An 18358-nucleotide genomic window follows, 5' to 3' on the forward strand; every position below is an offset into this window, starting at 1 on the left:
TGGCTTGGGCAGTGTTTCTCAAAGTAGGTCCCATAGCCTTGGGCAACACTGACTGTGGTCATCTGGACTGGCTACTTAAACTGAATACAGTAAACTTGAAAGCTGCTGGGTAGCCCTGTCCACAGAGAAAACTGGTTTCCAAAAAGAGGCGAATGGAGCAGAGGGTTACAGAGCAAACAGCCTACCCAGAAAGAGACTTGGAGGTTAGCTGGTTTGCATTTCCCGGCTCTGGACACGCCTCAGCCTGGGCACACTCCCTGCCCTTTGTATCTACCCCTTGTTGAAGTTTGCTTTCGATAATGTCCTGCCTTTCTTTAAGCAAGCTGGAGTGGGTTTCTGTTACTGAAGGCCACCTGTCCTGAAATAACTCAGTTCTGTATGGACGAGCGTGAGATGGCAAAGCCAAAATAAATCCGCGAGTGTGCAGCAATACTGACAATGGGACACCGCTGTATCACCAGAAATGGACGGATCGATTGCACCACAGGCTGCAAAAGGCAGTACACGGAGATTACTGGGCACGTTTGTTGTCTTAAAAGCTCCGACAAGAGCCCTTAACTCCTCAGACAAACCTATGCGGAGTTATAAAAGGGCAGCCCCAGTTCTGTCTGTGAGCATGGAGGGAGAGAGACAGCTTTCACCAGGGAAGACTCGGGGCTTTTTTTTTTTTTTTTTTAATTATTATTATTATTTATTTACTTTTTTGTGGTGAAAATATACAAAGCAAAACATACACCAATTCAGCAATTTCTACATGGACAATTCAGTGACATTGATCACATTCTTCAAGTTGTGCCACCATTCTCGCTATCCTTTTCCAAATCATTCCACCACTATTAACATAGACTCACTGCCCTCTAAACAAAAGCTCCCCCTTCCCCCTCCAGCTCACACTCCCGGTAACCACTAATAATCTTTGGTTTCTATATTTGCTTATTTCATATAAGTGAGATCATACCTGTATTTGTCCTTCTGTGACTGACTTATTTCGCTTAGTATGATGTTTTTAAGGTTCATTCATATTGTGGTATGTGTTATTTTTTAAAGCCATTTTAGGTTGACAGAAAAATTGCACAGAAAGTACAGAGCTCCCGTATGTTCACTCTCTCTCTGCACAGTTCTCCCATTAGTAACATCTTGCATCACTGTGGTATATTTGTTGAAACTGATGAACCAATATTAATACACCAACTCCTCACTTATTGACTAGGTTCCAAAGACCAGGTCGTTATATGAAAATGGAGAATGATCACATCAGATCTCCAAATGGAGGATGACTACATCATTACATAACTTCCAAATTACATCATTACATAACTGCCAAACCCCTGAGAATCATGACCCAGGCAAGTTGACACATAATCTTAACCATCACAGCCAGCATTACTCTTGCCTCACACCTCAGGATTCGTTACAGCCAGACGTACGTTGTTAATGTACAAAATAGCCAGATAGCAGATTTTTTACTGTTGTTGTAAATACAAAATTTCGCAGAACAAGATAGTTGATAAGTGAGGAGCAGGTGTACGTTATTATTAACTGAAGTCCATAGTTTATATTAGGGCTCAATCTTTGTGTTGTGCAAGGACTCAGTTGTAAGCCTAGCACTGCCACTTGCTAAAAGTGTGAGCTTGGGCAAGGATTCTGACCACTCTGAGCCTCAGTTTCTTCACCAGTAAAATGAGGATTAGTAGTTTTATTGTGGGTATGTGAGAAAAATGCATACCCTGCACCTCTCATGGAGAAAGTGTGGAATAAGTGACAGCTATGACTCTCCCGGAAACCCTGGTGGCCTAGTGGTTAAGAGCTATGGCTGCTAACCAAAAGGTTGGCAGTTTGAAACCAGCAGGTGCTCCTTGGAAACCTTATGGGGATAGTCCCACTCTGTCCTATAGGGTCACTGTGAGTTGGAATTGACAGCAACGGGTTTTGTTTATTTATTTTTATGACTCTCCCACAACATACAGATGGAGAACTGGTCTGAGATATAAGCACTTCTTCAAAGGGAGAATGTAGTTATTTCCCGCAGCTGCTCTAACAAATCACGAGAAACTGGGTGCTTACAACAGCAGAAATTTATTCACAGTTCTGTAGACTAGAAGTCTGAATTCGGGATGTTGGCAGGGCCGTGCTCTCTGTGAAGGCTCTAGGGGATGATCGCTTCTTGTCTCTTTCAGGTTCTGGTGGCCCCAGGCATTCCTTGGCTTGTGGCAGCCTCACTTCAATCTCTGCCTTCTTCACTGGCCATCTTTCCCGTGTCTTTCTGTGTCTGTGTCTCTTCTCTTTTTATACAGACACTAGTCACATTAGATTAGGGCTCATCCTTCTCTAGAATGACCTCATGTTAATGAATTTTATCTGCAAAGATGCTATTTCCAAAGAAGGCCACACTTAGGTACTGGGGGTTAGGACTCAATGTATGTCTCTTTTTGAGGGACAGAAATCAACCCATAACCATTAGCTTCACACTCATTTCTGAAAACATATTCTGAGAAAATTCACCAAGTGCCATGAGCAGTTTGTGAAGAATCTTTGCAGAAAGCTAGCTTCAGGAATGCAGCTGTAGGACCGCGTGGTTTCAGCCAGTTGAGCCGGTCCTGGGGTCAGCCTCGCACACAGCTTGGCTCCCAGTTCACAAGACAGCCACTCCTGTCGTGGATAGTTGGACGAGTCAGTCTGTTTTGTCCGGTTTTAGTTTAATGCCATATCGTCAGTATATTAGAACCAAATGGCTCATATCAGGTACGTGAATCCTAGAAGACCACAGCTACCTGGACTTTAGAGACCCTCTCACCTGGTGATTTCCTGAGCATGTCCCCTCATTTTAATGAATGGATGTAAAGAAGGGCCCATCATTAAATCACTTTGGGAATTCCCATTTTAAAGTCTATTTGTTCAACATATTTTTTAAATAATTTTTATTGTGCTTTAAGTGAAAGTTTACAAATCGTCAGTCTCTCACATATAAACTTATATACACCTTACTGCATACTCCCACTTACTCTCCCCCTAATGAGTCAGCCTGCTACCTCCTTCCAGTCTCTCCTTTCATGACAATTTTGCCAGTTTCTAACCCCCTCTACCCTCCCATCTCCCCCCCAGACAGGAGATGCCAACATAGTCTCAAGTGTCCACCTGATGCAAGTAGCTCATTCCTCATCAGGATCTCTCTCCAACCCATTGTCCAGTCCAACCCATGTCTGCTGAGTTGGCTTCAGGAATAGTTCCTGTCCTGGGCCAACAGAAGGTTTGGGGACCATGACCGCCGGGATTCTTCTAGTCTTAGTCAGACCATTAAGTCTGGTCTTTTTATGAGAATTTGGGGTCTGCATCCCACTGTTCCGCTCTGTCAGGGGTTCTCTGTTGTGCTCCCTGTCAGGGCAGTCATCAGTTGTGGCCGGGCACCCCAACACATTTTTTATTGAGCACCTACTATGTGTCTACTAAGTGCTAGGATTAAAACTGGCAACCAATGGACCAAACCATTGACTTCATGGGGTTCATATTCTGGGTGGGGAGGTGGGCAGATAATGAACAATTAAAAGCATGATATATCAGAAAATGAGAAGTGCTGTGATGAAAAAGCAGGGGATGGAATAGAAGGTGATGGGGGGATCTTGCGCTTGAGTGATGAGGAAAATCTCTGGGGAGGTGACATTGGAGAAAAGTAAGGAGTAAGCCACATGGATATCTGGGTGCAGAGGGTTCCAGAGAGCCTCTTGTATGTTTATGCACATTATGAGTCTCTAGCAGATGCTGGAGGACATGGTGTCTCCTGAGCCTCTTTGGCCACAGATTCTTTTGTCCCCACCAAGCATCTTCCATGGCCAGCATTCCACTGGACAGCCTTCAGTGAATTCTGATACAGCCCAACCCAATCATTCTACAGGGACACAAACAGACCAGAGAAGACAAGAGACTTGTCTGAAGTCCTATGGATCATTGACCAGGTTATGTTATCTTCCTCATTGTATGGCATTCAGATCACAGATCACTTAAGGCAGGCCACTAAGATGGCCTTGGCACCTGACAACCTGGAAGACCAAGGCCATGGATCCAGGATAGCCAGGCACAGGTGCCTAAGGCCTCCCAGCTCTCAGAGCCACTGCAGACCTCCCTGTCTTCAGAACCTGTGTCCACTTCGCAGTATGGAAGCTTCTTCCTCTGATGAGAAGCCTGCATCCCTCACGATAGCCCTTGCCAAGCTGAAGACCATAAAGAGGAGTGGACACTTTCCATAGTTCTGTGCTTGCCACCTATGTGGACTGCGGCTTGCCCTCCAGGAGATTTGCGAGAATACCTCCAGGTTCATTCAGGAGTACCTTTCACATCAAGCCAACATGGAGAAAGCCGTTCCCCTGCATCTTTGTAACAACACAGATGATCTAAGAAATGATGTCTGAGAGAGCCTAAAGCTGGGGTAACAAGTGACAGTGAGCTTCAGCACATCAATAATTGCTGGGCAGCGGTAGTGGGGAAACCCACTCTCTTCAGGCGTGGTGTGTCTTAGTTATCCAGCACTGCTATAACAGAAATACCACAAGTGGGTGGCTTTAACAAACAGAAATTTATTTTCTCACGGCTTAGGAAGCAAGAAGTCTGAATTCAGGGTGCCAGCTCTAGGGGTAGGCGTCCTGTCTCTGTTGGCTCTGGAGGAGGTTCTTGTCTCTTTGAGCTTCTGCTCCTGGGCGATCTTCATGTGGCTTGGCATCTCTCTTCCCCCATCTCTGCACCTCTGGATTGCTTGTTTAATCTCTTTTATATCTCCGCTATGAGTCGGAATCGACTCGATGGCACTGGGTTTGGTTTTTTTTTGGTTTATATCTCAAAAGAGATTGACTCAAGATACACCCTATACTAATCCTGCCTTATTAACATAACAAAGACAACCCATTCCCAAATGGGATTATAACCACAGGCATAAAGGTTGGGATTTACAAAACGTATTTTGGGGGGACACAAGTCAGTCCATAATATGGGCAAGGGCAACTTGGAGTAAGCTGACCAAGAGAGAGATAAAGAGACAGAAGTTTGAACCCATAATGTGTGGACATAAATTTATCCAGAAAAGCCACCAGAGGGAACAAATGGATACACACCTGAAGCCTTTAAAATGCAACGCTTGAGACAAGAAACTTCACAGATCCAACCAGACTGCCCACCGCTATGTGCCCCAACCAGAGCATCAACATGAACATACCAGAGGGTGACGAGCAGACCCTGGAGCTCTGCACATTCAAGGAAGGCAGTCAGATGGACCACACACCAGAACAAACCAACCAGCTCCCAGGTGCCACACGTGGCCAAATGTTCTCAGCTCCCAGTCAGGCTGTTAACCATTCACGCCCACACCAGAGCTGGACGTTTTCACTCTAGATCAGTGTTTCTCCACCAGGAATGATTTTGCAACTGGCATTTGGCAATCAATGTCTGGAGACATTTTTGGTTGTGACAACTGTGTGTGTTGGGGGGAGGGGGGAGGGTTACTGGCATAGCCTGGGTAGAGACCAGGGATGATACTAAACATCCCACAATGCACAGAAAAAAGAATTATCCTACATCCTATAATGCACCCACAACAAAGAGTTATCTGGCCCCAAATATCAATAGCACTAAGGTTGAGAACCCTTGCCCTAGACAAAAAGTGACAGACAGCAGCAGCTATTTGCCAACCGATATGGAAGTTACCTTTATATTTTAACAACCAGCCGGCTGTCATGTACTTATCAGCTGATTACCAGCCCTCACCAGGAGAGGATTTGGGCACATTTTTTTTTTTTATACCTTAACTGCGTCAGAGTGTGACCTCTTTCGGGTTTAGACTGGGTTTCTACGTATTCTGGAGCCCTGGTGGTGCTGTGGTTAAGGCTCAGCTACTAACAAAATGTCAGCAATTCAAATTCACCAGCCGCTCCTTGGTTACCCCATCGGGCAGTTCTACACTGTCCTGTAGGGTTGCTATAAGTCAGAACTGACAGCAACTGGTATACTACTTGGAAACCCTGGTGGTGTACTGGTTAAAAGCTAAGACTGTTAACCAAAAGGTTGGTAGTTCCAGTCCACTAGGCACTCCTTGGAAGCTTTACAAGTAGTTCTACTCTGTCCTGTGGGGTAGCTGTGAGTCAGAATCAACTTGATGGCAATGGGTTTGATTTGTTTTTTTGGATTGGTATACTACTTATGAACTCAAATAGATTTTCAGAAATTGTGAATTACTTAAAAAGCATACTCGGAACTAATAAAGGATATATTGTTGTTGTTAGTTGCTGTTGAGTAGGTTCTGACTCATAGCGACCCCATACACAGCAGAACAAAACACTGCCTGATCCTGCGCCATCCTCACAATCGTTGTTATACTTGAGCTCATTGTTGCAGCCACTGTGTCAATCCTTGTTGAGGGTCTTCCTCTTTTCCGTTAACCCTGTACTTTGCCAAGCATGATGTCACTCTCCAGGGACTGATCCCTCCTGACAACATGTCCTAAGTATGTAAGACACAGTCTCACTATCCTTGCTTTGAAGGAGCATTCTTGTTGCACTTCTTCCAAGACAGATTTGTTCATTCCTTTGGCAGTCCACGGTATATTCAAAATTCTTCGCCAAAACCACAATTAAAAGGCATCAACTCTTTTTCAGTCGCCCTTATTCATTGTCCAGCTTTCACGTGCATATGATGCGATTGAAAATACCATGGCTTGGCTCAGGCGTACATTAGTCTTCAAGGTGACATCTTTGCTCTTCCACACTTTAAAAAGGTCCTTTGCAAAGTTTCTGGGATAAACTGAATGCTTCAAAGGTCAGCTGAGCAAGGGTGGGGGTTTGGGGACTATGGTTTAAGGGGACTTCTAAGTCAATTGGCAAAATAATTCTATTTTGAAAACATTCTGCATCCCACTTTGAAATGTGGTGTCTGGGTTCTCAAATGCTAACAAACGGCCATCTAAGATGCATCAATTGGTCTCAACCCACCTGGATCAAAGGAGAATGAAGAACACCAAGGTCACATGATAACTATGAGCCCAAGAGACAGAAAGGGCCACAGGAACCAGAGACTTACATCATCCTGAGACCAGAAGAACTAGATGGTGCCTGGCCACAATCAATGCCCTGACAGGGAGCACAACAGAGAACCCCTGAGGGAGCAGGAGATCAGTGGGATGCAGACCCCAAATTCTCATAAAAAGACCAGACTTAATGGTCTGACTGAGACTAGAGGAATCCCGGCGGTCACGGTCCCCAAACCTTCTGTTGGCCCAGGACAGGAACCATTGCTGAAGACAACTCATCAGACAAGGAAGGGACAGGACAATGGGAAGGAGAGAGATGCTGATGAAGAGTGAGCCACTTGTATCAGGTGGACACTTGAGACTGTGTTGGCATCTCCCGTCTGGAGTAGGGATGGGAGGGTAGAGAGGGTTGGAAGCTGGCAAAATTGTCACGAAAGGAGAGACTGGAAGGGCTGACTCATTAGGGGGAGAGAAAGTGGGAGTATGGAGTAAGGTGTATATAAGCTTATATGTGACAGACTGACTTGATTTGTAAACGTTTACTTAAAGCTCAATAAAAATTATTAAAACAAATGAATAAAGACACTTATGATGCAATAGCAGAAATTTGTATATGTGCTATTTGGACGAGAGTAGGAGCTGTGTATGCCCAGGGATAAAGGTTGGGAAGAAAAATAAGAAATGAACAAATGCAAGATTGCATGTGAATTTGTAAAAATTATGTGGTTGCCACATGGCTTATTTTTTAATAAACTAACCTTTTCAAATCTAGAAAAAAAAAAAAAGGTCCTTTGCAGCAGATTTACCCAATGCAATGCATCTTTTGATTTCTTGACTGCTGCTTCCATGGCTGTTGATTGTGGATCCAAGTAAAATGAAATCCTTGACAACTTCAGTCTTTTCTCCGTTTATCATGATGTTGCTCATTGGTCCAATTGTGAAGATTTTTGTTTTCTTTATGTTGAGGTGCAATCCATAATGAAGGCTGTGGTCTTTGATCTTCATCAGTAAGCGCTTCAAGTCCTCTTCACTTTCAGCAAGCAAGGTTGTGTCATCTGCGTCACGCAGGTTATTAATGAGTCTTCTTCCAATCTTGATACCCTGTTCTTCTTCACATAGTCCAGCTTCTCAGATTCTTTGCTCAGCATACAGATTGAATAGGTATGGTGAAAGAATACAACCGTGACGCACACCTTTCCTGACTTTAAACCAATCAGTATCCCCTTGTTCTGTCCGAACAACTGCCTCTTGATCTATGTAAAGGTTACTCATGAGCACAATTAAGTGTTCTGGAATTCCCGTTCTTCGCAGTGTTATCCATCATTTGTTATGATCCACACAGTCGAATGCCTTTGCACAGTCAATAAAGCACAGGTAAACATCCTTCTGGTATTCTCTGCTTTCAGCCAGGATCCATCTGACATCAGCAGTGACATCCCTCCTTCCACGTCCTCTTCTGAATCCGGCTCAAATTTCTGGCAGTTCCCTGTTGATATACTGCTGCAGCCGTTTTTGAATGATCTTCAGCAAAATTTTGCTTGTGTGTGATATTAATGATATTGTTCTATAATTTCCGCGTTTGGTTGGATCACCTTTCTTGGGAATAGGCATAAATATGGATGTCTTCCAGGCAGTTGGCCAGGAAGCTGTCTTCCATATTTCTTGGCATAGACGAGTGAGCACCTCCAGTGCTGCATCCGTTTGTTGAAACATCTCAGTTGATATTCCGTCAATCCCTGGAGCCTTGTTTTTTGCCAATGCCTTCAGAGCAGCTTGGACTTCTTCCTTCAGTACCATCGGTTCCTGATCATATGCTACCTCTTGAAATGGTTGTACATCGACCAATTCTTTTTGGTATAATAAATCTGTGTATTCCTTCCATCTTCTTTTGATGCTTCCTGCATCATTTAACATTTTCCCCATAGAATCCTTCCGTATCGCAACTTGAGGCTTGAATTTTTTCCTCAATTCTTTCAGCTTGAAAAATGCTGAGTGTGTTCTTCCCTTTTTGTGTTCTATCTCCAGCTCTTTGCACATGTCATTATCATACTTTGTTTTCCCCATCTGCCCTTTGAAATCTTCTGTTCAGTTCTTTTACTTCATTGTTTCTTCCTTTTGCTTTAGCTGCTCAACATTCAAGAGCAAGTTTCAGAGTTTCCTCTGACATCCATCTTGGTCTTTTCTTTCTTTCCTGTCTTTTCAATGACCTCTTGCTTTCTTCATGTATGATGTCCTTGATGTCATTCCACAACTCGTCTGGTCTTCAGTCACTAGTGTTCAATGCATCAAATCTATTCTTCAGGTGGGATATACTCAAGGTCATATTTTGGCTCTCGTGGACTTGCTCTGATTGTCTTCAGTTTCAGCTTGAATTTGCATATGAACAATTGGCGGTCTGTTCCACAGTTGGCCGCTGGCCTTATTCTGACTGATGATATTGAGTTTTTCCATTGTCTCTTTTCACAGATGTAGTCAGTTTGATTCCTGTGTGTTCCATCTGGCGAGGTCCATGTGTATAGCTGCCGTTTATGTTGGTGAAAGAAGGTATTTGCAATGAAGAAGTCCTTGGTCTTACAAAATTCTATCATTCGATCTCTGGCATTGTTTCTATCACCAAGGCCATATTTTCCAACTATCGATCCTTCTTCTTTGTTTCCAACTCTTGCATTCCAATCACCAGTAATTATCAATGCATTCTGATTGCATGTTCGATTAATTTCAGACTGCAGCAACTGATAAAAATCTTCTATTTCTTCACCTTTGGCCTTAGTGGCTGGTGTATAAATTTGAATAGTAGTCATATTAAGTGTTCTTCCTTTTAGGGGTATGGATATTATCCTATCACTGACAGCACTGAACTTCAGGATAGATCTTGAAATGTTCTTTTTGACAAGGAATGCAACACCATTCCTCTTCAAGTTGTCATTCCCAGCATAGTAGAGTGTATGATTGTCCAATTCAAAATGGGCAATACCAGTCCATTTCAACTGACTAATGCCTAGGATATCGATCTTTATGCATTCTATTTCATTTTTGATGATTTCCAATTTTCCTAGATTCATACTTTGGAAATTCCAGGTTCCAATTATTAATGGATGTTTGCAGCTATTTCTTCTCACCTTGAGTCGTGCCATATTGGCAAATGAAGGTCCCAAATGCTTTACTCCATCCACGTCATTAAGGTCGACTCTACTTTGAGGAGGCAGCTCTTCCCCAGTCATCTTTTGAGTGCCTTCCAACCTGGAGGGGTCATCTTCCAGCACTATATCAGACAATGTTCCGCTGCTTTTCGTAAGGTTTTCGCTGGCTAATGCTTTTCAGAAGTAGACTGCTGGGTCCTTCTTCCTAGTCTGTCTTAGTCTGGAAGCGCAGCTGAAATCTGTCCTCCATGGGTGACCTGGCTGGTATCTGAATACCGGTGGCATAGCTTCCAGCATCACAGCAACATGCTAGCCCCCACAGTACGACAAACTGACAGACACGTGGAAGAAAGGATATATAAAAAAATAAAATCTCTAGAAAAAGTTTATTCTAGGGATTTCTAAAGGATATATAAATCTCTAGAATAAATTTGGGAAGTAAAAATGAAGACGTGACATTTTCCGGGTTGTAAGTTTTCTTCTCAGAAAGCAATGTCAGATAATACAGCATACTTCACAGATAGCCAGCTGGCCTTGGTACTGTATAAAATTTAGGAGATGTGAGCGAACTTTAAATCCAAGAAAATGTTCTCAGTATTTATTCTCAAGGTGCCTTACTTCAGAATGCATCCTTGGTGATTGTGTCCAGTCAAGAAAACTCCTTAGCTATGACATCCACTTTAACAAAACACAAAAGAGAGACAAAACAATGTCATAATGTGATAGCAAACTTTTTCTTTTAATTTGTAGATAAAGTATAACAAGCTGTGAGTATATGTTTTTGTAAGAGAAACTGTGTGAATATATAAAGGGAATAAAAGCACTTCTGTCCTTCAAAGTTGAACAAAAAAAAAAAAAAAGGAGAAAAAGCTGCATTTTTTTTGTCTCTGACAAATTATTTGCCTGTTTTAAAAATCAGATCCAAAGTATTAGTGCAGAAATTGACTCTTTGAATAGAAAAAGACATGACACCATAGCAGTAAGAAAAAAAGAAAAACCATTGCAGTTGAGTCAATTCCAACTCATAGTGACCCTATGGGACAGAGTGGAACTGCACCATAGGATTTCCAAGGAGTGCCTGGTGGATTCAAACTGCCAACCTTTTGGTTAGCAGCCATGGCTCTTAACCACTATGCCACCAGGGTTTCCATTATAACAGGGGCCAATAGAAAATTAATTTAGCACCAACTGTATTTTTTTAAATCAGTGCAAATACAGCAGAAAAAATGATACTGGAATCTATATTTTGCAGGAGAAGCTAGGAACAGAAGAGGGCAATAATTTTAATAACATTAAAAGTTAATGCTAAATTAAAACTACGATGAGATTCCATCTCACTGCAACAAGGCTGGCATTAATCCAAAAAACACAAAATAATAAATGTTGGAGAGACTGTGGAGAGATTGGAACTCTTATACACTGCTGGTGGGAATGTAAAATGGTACAACCACTTTGGAAATCTATCTGGCGTTATCTTAAACAGTTAGAAATAGAACTACCATAAGACCCAGAAATCCCACTCCTCGGAATATACCCTAGAGAAACAAGAGCCTTCACACAAACAGATATATGCACACCCATGTTTATTGCAGCTCTGTTTACAATAGCAAAAAGCTGGAAGCAACCAAGGTGTCCATCAACGGATGAATGGGTAAATAAATTGTGGTATATTCACACAATGGAATACTATGCATCGATAAAGAACAGTGACGAATCTGTGAAACATTTCATAACATGGAGGAACCTGGAAGGCATTATGCTGAGCGAAATCAGTCAGAGGCAAAAGGACAAATATTGTATAAGACCACTATTATAAGATCTTGAGAAATAGTATAAACTGAGAAGAACACATACTTTTGTGGTTACGAGGAGGGGGGAGGGAGGGAGGGTGGGAGAGGGTTTTTTACTGATGAATTAGTAGATAAGAACTGCTTTAGGTGAAGGGAAGGACAACACTCAATACATGGAAGGTCAGCTTAATTGGACTGGACCAAAAGCAAAGAAGTTTCCGGGATAAAATGAATGCTTCAGAGGTCAGCGGAGCAAGGGCAGGGGTTTGGGAGCCATGGTTTAAGGGGACTTCTAAGTCAATTGGCAAAATAATTCTATTATGAAAACATTCTGCATCCCACTTTGAAATGTGGCGTCTGGGGTCTTAAATGCTAACAAGCGGCCATCTAAGATGCATCAATTGGTCTCAACCCACCTGGAGCAAAGGAAAATGAAGAACACCAAGCCCACACGATAACTAAGAGCCAAAGAGACAGAAAGGGCCACATGAACCAGAGACTTACATCCTCCTGAGACCAGAAGAACTAGTTGGTGCCCGGCCACAATCGATGACTGCCCTGACAGGGAGCACAATAGAGCACCCCTGAGGGAGCAGGAGATCAGTGGGATGCAGACCCCAAATTCTCATAAAAAGACCATACTTAATGGTCTGACTGAGACTAGAGGAATCCCGGCGGTCATGGTCCCCAAACCTTCTGTTGGCCCAGGACAGGAACCATCCCCGAAGACAACTCATCAGACATGAAAGGGACTGGACAGTGGGTAGGAGAGAGATGCTGATGAAGAGTGAGCTAATTATATCAGGTGGACACTTGAGACTGTGTTGGCTTCTCCGGTCTGGAGGGGGGGTGGGAGGATGGAGAGAGTTGGAAGCTGGCAAAATTGTCACGAAAGGAGAGACTGGAAGGGCTGACTCATTAGGGGGAGAGCAAGTGGGAGTACGGAGTAAGGTGTATATAAACTTATATGTGACAGACTGACTTGATTTGTAAACGTTCACTTGAAGCTCAATAAAAGTTAATAAAAAAAAAAAGTTAATGCTAATAGTTTATTGAAAATATCCATTAAGCCAACAAAATGCAAAGAGGAATCGTGACTACCCCAAAAATTTAATTGCTATTTGGAATTAAATTTATTTTGCAGTTTATTTTCCAAATTAAGAAAAAAAAATTTTAAGGTCTAAAATTCTTCCATTGGCTTGAAAGCAATAAAAAAATATCCATTAATCTTCCCTTTGGCCAATAATAGAGAGGCCTCAACAGGCAAAATAGAAGCCAGAAATAATTCCAAAGGGGAAAGTGCAGAAGAATATCAGATGGCTAAGCTGCGTGGATATATTAAAAAGGGACTATTCCGTTGTTCTACCTGATGTATGGTTGGGTTCTCAGATGTGGACATTTTTATACATCCTTTCATTGAATAAACATTGAATTGCATGGAACGTGATTTTATCTCTACGGATTACTTCAAGTCAGGATTTCTCTGCCTCGGCACTATGGACATTTGGGGCAGGATAATTCTCTGTTGTTGGGAGGCTGTCCCGCGCATTGTAGAATGTTTAACAGCTTCCCTGGTCTCTGCTAACTAGATGCCAGTTACAACAACCAAAAATGTCTCCAAACATTGTCAAAAGTAACCTGAGGGGAACAAAATTGCCCCTGGTTGAGAATCACTACTTTAAGCCTAATGAAAAACATGCAGTCTAGAAAAGTAGAAAGGACTTTGTCACCTGCATGGCCATTTCCAATGTCTAAAATGAAGACAAGGAGCCTTAGTGGTGCAATGGTTAAAGCACTCAGCAGCTAACTGGAAAGTCAGCTGTTCGAACACACCAGCTGTTCCGAGGGGGAGAAGACCAAGTGACCTGCTCGCATAAATATTTACAGCCTAGGAAACACTATGGGGGAGTTCTACTCTGTTATATAGGGTCGCTATGAATTGGAATCAACTCGACAGCATACAACAACAACACAACGAAATGAAGACGTTGATAACAGCATTAGGTTGCAACACTGGAGAATCAAAAGAGCAAATATATATGAAAATGCTACAAAATTCAAATTATGAGCAGGAATGGTTCTAGAGTATATCTTGCCCAACTTCCTTATACAAGGAAGGAAGCTGAGGGAAAGATATTTGCCTAAAGATTACACAAATGCTGTACGAACATGTTGTTGTTATTGTTAGCTGCTGACTGGATGTGCCCCTGACTCAGGCAGCACTGGATAACTAAGACAATGGAGGCATAGGATTTCTCTCTCTGTCAGCTCTGGGGGAAGCTCCTTGTTCCTCAGCTCTTTGGTGATCTGCATGTGGCATAGCATCTATCTTCTCCCATCTCTGCTTGCTTCCTGTCTTAGTCATCTAAGTGCTGCTATAACAGAAATACCACAAGTAGATGGCTTTAACAAAGGGAAATTTATTCTCTCACAGTCTAGGAGCCTACAAGTCCAAATTCAGGGCATCAGCTCCAGAGGAAAGCTTTCTCTCTCTGTCAGCTCTGGATGAAGGTCCTTGTCATCAGTCTTCCCAAGGTCTGGGAGCATCTCAGCTCAGGAACCTCAGGTCCAAAGGACGTGCTCTGCTCCTGGCACTGCTTTCTTGGTGATATGAGGTCCCCATGTCTCTCTGCTCACTTCTCTCTTTTATATCTCAAAAGAGATTGGCTTAAGACACTATCTAATCTTGTAGACTTTATCTATAGAACTGTCACTAATCTATCTTATTACATCATAATGATAGGATTTACAACACATAGAGAAATCACATCAGAAGATAAAATGGTAGACAACCATACAAGGGAATCATGACCTAGCCAAAAAAAAAAAAAAAGCCAAGTTGGCAGATATTTGGGGGACACAATTCAATCCATGACACTTCCCTATGCCTAATCTGCTCTTTTAATATCTCAAACGTGATTGGCTTAAAACACACCCTACATGGATATGACCTCTCAATGTAACAAAGAAAATCCATTCCCAAATGGGATTATAACCACAGATATATAAAAAAAAAAAACACACACACACAGATACAGGGATTTGAAATTACAACACATATTTTGGGGGAACACAATTCAATCCATAACACCTACCAACTAGTTCAGTCTTTTAACACACTGGGCAAGCCAAACAAACATGTCTGAAGGCTGACCCTGCACTTTCCATCTGCGATCTCAGCACCTGGCCTTCCCTCTCCCTCTGTATCATGTACTTAGCTTCTCTTATTACCCATCTTCTAGGCTTTCCATGTGATGGATCATTTTTGTGTGTGGCTTTTCTAGACATGGTCTTATAACTTCCATCCAAGTGATAGTGTGGGACTGTGCAGATATGGCGATTATGGCCCATTAAGTGGATTGGTCAGTTTTGCCATCCCGCTGGGCTTGAGGTAAGCCACCCCAGAGGCAGAGAAGAGAATAATCCCACCACCACCAAGGAAGAACAGCCAAGAGCCAGCAGGTCTTTTGGACCTGGGATTCCTGTGTTGAGAAGCTCCCGGAAGCAGAGTTGGAGAGAGAGAGCTGTTACCCTTAAGACCATGAGAAGTGGTGGCAGAAGAGACCCAACAGCAGAGACCTGGCAGCAGGAGTTGGCTTCCCTTCCCGGCTCACAGAGAGAGAAAGCTGAGTGCCTTTGGGCAGACACCTAGGGCCAGGGAGAGGTGTACCTGCAAGCATGGCTGGGAAGAAGCTGTCCTGTTGGAAGAACTGTATCCTTGAGTATTCCTGAGCCAGGAATACTGTAACTGTTATTTCTCTAATAAACCCCATAATTGTGAGTATTGTCTGTGAATTCTACAATGAATTATCAAACCCAGCAGAGAAGTAGAGAGTGCTGAATTGTTGGTGTTGGAATCGGTAAAGCTGGTGGAGAGAGGAGGCGTGTTTGATCCTTACCTCATAGGAATCAGCCTTGGGTTGTTGACCTTGGTTCTCCTTTCCCCTGGTGAAGTTAGAGGAGGTCAGACACTGCCTCAAGCCGTTTTTTACAAGCCTCTATTCCAGATCCCTGGGAGGCGTAAGTGGTTTGCCATCGGTTGCTAACCTAAAGGTTGGTGATTCAAACCCAACCAGTGGTGCCCCAGAAAAAAGGCCTGGTGATCTGCTTCCGAGAAGATTACAGCCAGGACAACCCTATAGAGCAGTTCTACTCTGTAAAATATGGGATCGCCATGAGTCAGAGTTGACTGGACAGCAACGGGTTTGAGTTTTTTGAGCCTCTATTCCCACTCTTCTGTGTTTGCACCATGCTCTTCTAACTCCTCTGCCTCCTGAAATCCCACCTATCCTTGAAGACTTAGGTCAAAGTCTTCCTTTTTCGTAGCGTCTTTCCTGACCCCCGAGGTCCATCCCAAGCAGAAGGATCTCCTTCCAGCTTCTGTCCCCAGATCCCTTTGAGCCCCCGTTGCAGCACCAGGCCCCTCTGATGAGGATCCCAATTACCCAGAAACATTCCTGTCTCCCTTACTTCTTGACAGTGATCCTAGATCAGACCCAGATCAGAAGAGATGCTTTTTGTGGCTTCAGTTTCAAAAAACAATCTGTTCTCAGGAAAGGTCAGAGAGCATGGTGAAAGATGAGGATTTGGGTAAGGGAGCTGAAAGAAAAGAACAGTTGTTCTGGGGAAAAGAAGAGGTCTATGCTGAGTGTTGTGAGGAAGGAGGAAAAACAGGATATACTTCGGCCAAATGAAATGATTCAGAGGAAACCTGAGAAGAAATGTCTAGAGAGGCGCAAGGTTGATCTGCCTTAGAGGGGGAGATAAAAAGCCAGTGACCGGAATGACCAGAAACAAAAAAATGCTCGATGAGTAGCCCTGTTCAAAGGAGAAAAGAACGCAGACAGCAGCAGCAAGACGCTGCAAACCTCCGGAGAACGTTAGAGTACATGGCAAAGGATGAGGTCACCTCCAACTGGATAAGCAGGGAGGCTTTCTGACGATTGACAGAGGCTTTCTCCAAAGGTGGTGCTCATGTTGGTTTGCCACTGATGGGAACTCAGGGCAACCGAAGCCTTCTGGAATTCACTGTTTAACAAGCAGGCAGAGAGGAGGGCCCCAGGAACCAGGCAGTGGCTACATGTGCCCAAAGAGGTCAAAGGCCAGAGGTCAAAGCAAGCAAGCGTATCAGCTTATCAGCTATCCCAGGCGACCACTCTCTCTTACCACTTTCTAAACACCAGCAAGCACCATGGAGCCTTGTACACAGCTCCTATGCCTCCTTCCCTGGGACCAACTTTTTTTTTTTTAATTGTGGTAACACATGTATAATAAGGAAACCCTGGTGGTGTAGTGGTTAAGAGCTACAGCTGCTAACCGAAAGGTCAGCAGTTCAAGTACAGCAGGTGCTCCTTGCTAACCTTATGGGGAAGTTCTACTCTGTCCTACAGGGTCACTGTGAGTCGGAATCGACTCAATGACAATGGGTTTATTTCACTCAGCGTCATGTTTTCAAGGTTCATCCATATTGTGGCATACATCAGGACTCTATTTCTCTTTCCGGCTGAACACTATTCCACTGTATGTATGTACCACATTTTGTCTATCCACTCATCTGTTGATGGACATCTAGGCTGTTTCCACCTTTCAGCTCTTGTGAATAATGCTGCGGTAAACATTGGTGTACAGGTACATGCTGGGGGCCCTGCTTTCATGTCTTTTGGGTATGTACCTAGGATTGGAATTCCTGGGTCATAGGGTAGTTCTGGAAACCCTCTTGGCGTAGTGGTTAAGTGCCACGGCTGCTAACCAAAGGGTCGGCAGTTCGAATCCACCAGGCGCTCCTTGGAAACTCTATGGGGCAGTTCTACTCTGTCCTATAGGGTCGCTATGAGTCGGAATCGACTCGACGGCACTGGGTTTGGTTTTGTTTTAGGGTAGTTCTATGTTTAAATTTTTGAGGAACTGTTTTCTTTATGTGATAAAACAACTAAGCCAAACCATATCCAATCACAGAAGTTCTTAACCATTTTGGGGGGTGAGGGTGGAGATCTGATTAAACTCTGGGCCCTCTTCCGAGAAAAATGTGCCTGGGCTCCGACACACCAAAGTTTTCTCCTGATTTCAGGGATTCACACCCTCCCTGAGGCCCATCTGTAGATTCCCTTGGACAATAGTTCCTGAACTCATTCATTTAACCCCCCCCAAAAAAACCTATTGAGTGCTAACTATGTGCCAGGAACCCTTCTAGGCACCAGGGATACTTTGGTAAAAGAGACAAGGGTCCTGGCCCCAAGGAATGTGCAGTCTAGTTTACATTCTAGCCCTGAAGCCATCAGAAAGTCTGAAGGCATGGCCCAGGAATGTGTGTTTTTAACAAGCACCCCAGGTGATTCTGATACTGTTTTTAGCTGCTGTCAAGTCAGCCCTGACTCACGGTGACTCCAGGCGCAACAGAACAAACCACTGCTTGGTCCCGCACC

The sequence above is a fragment of the Elephas maximus genome, chromosome 3, assembly GCF_024166365.1.
Source record: "Elephas maximus indicus isolate mEleMax1 chromosome 3, mEleMax1 primary haplotype, whole genome shotgun sequence".
NCBI lineage: Eukaryota > Metazoa > Chordata > Mammalia > Proboscidea > Elephantidae > Elephas > Elephas maximus.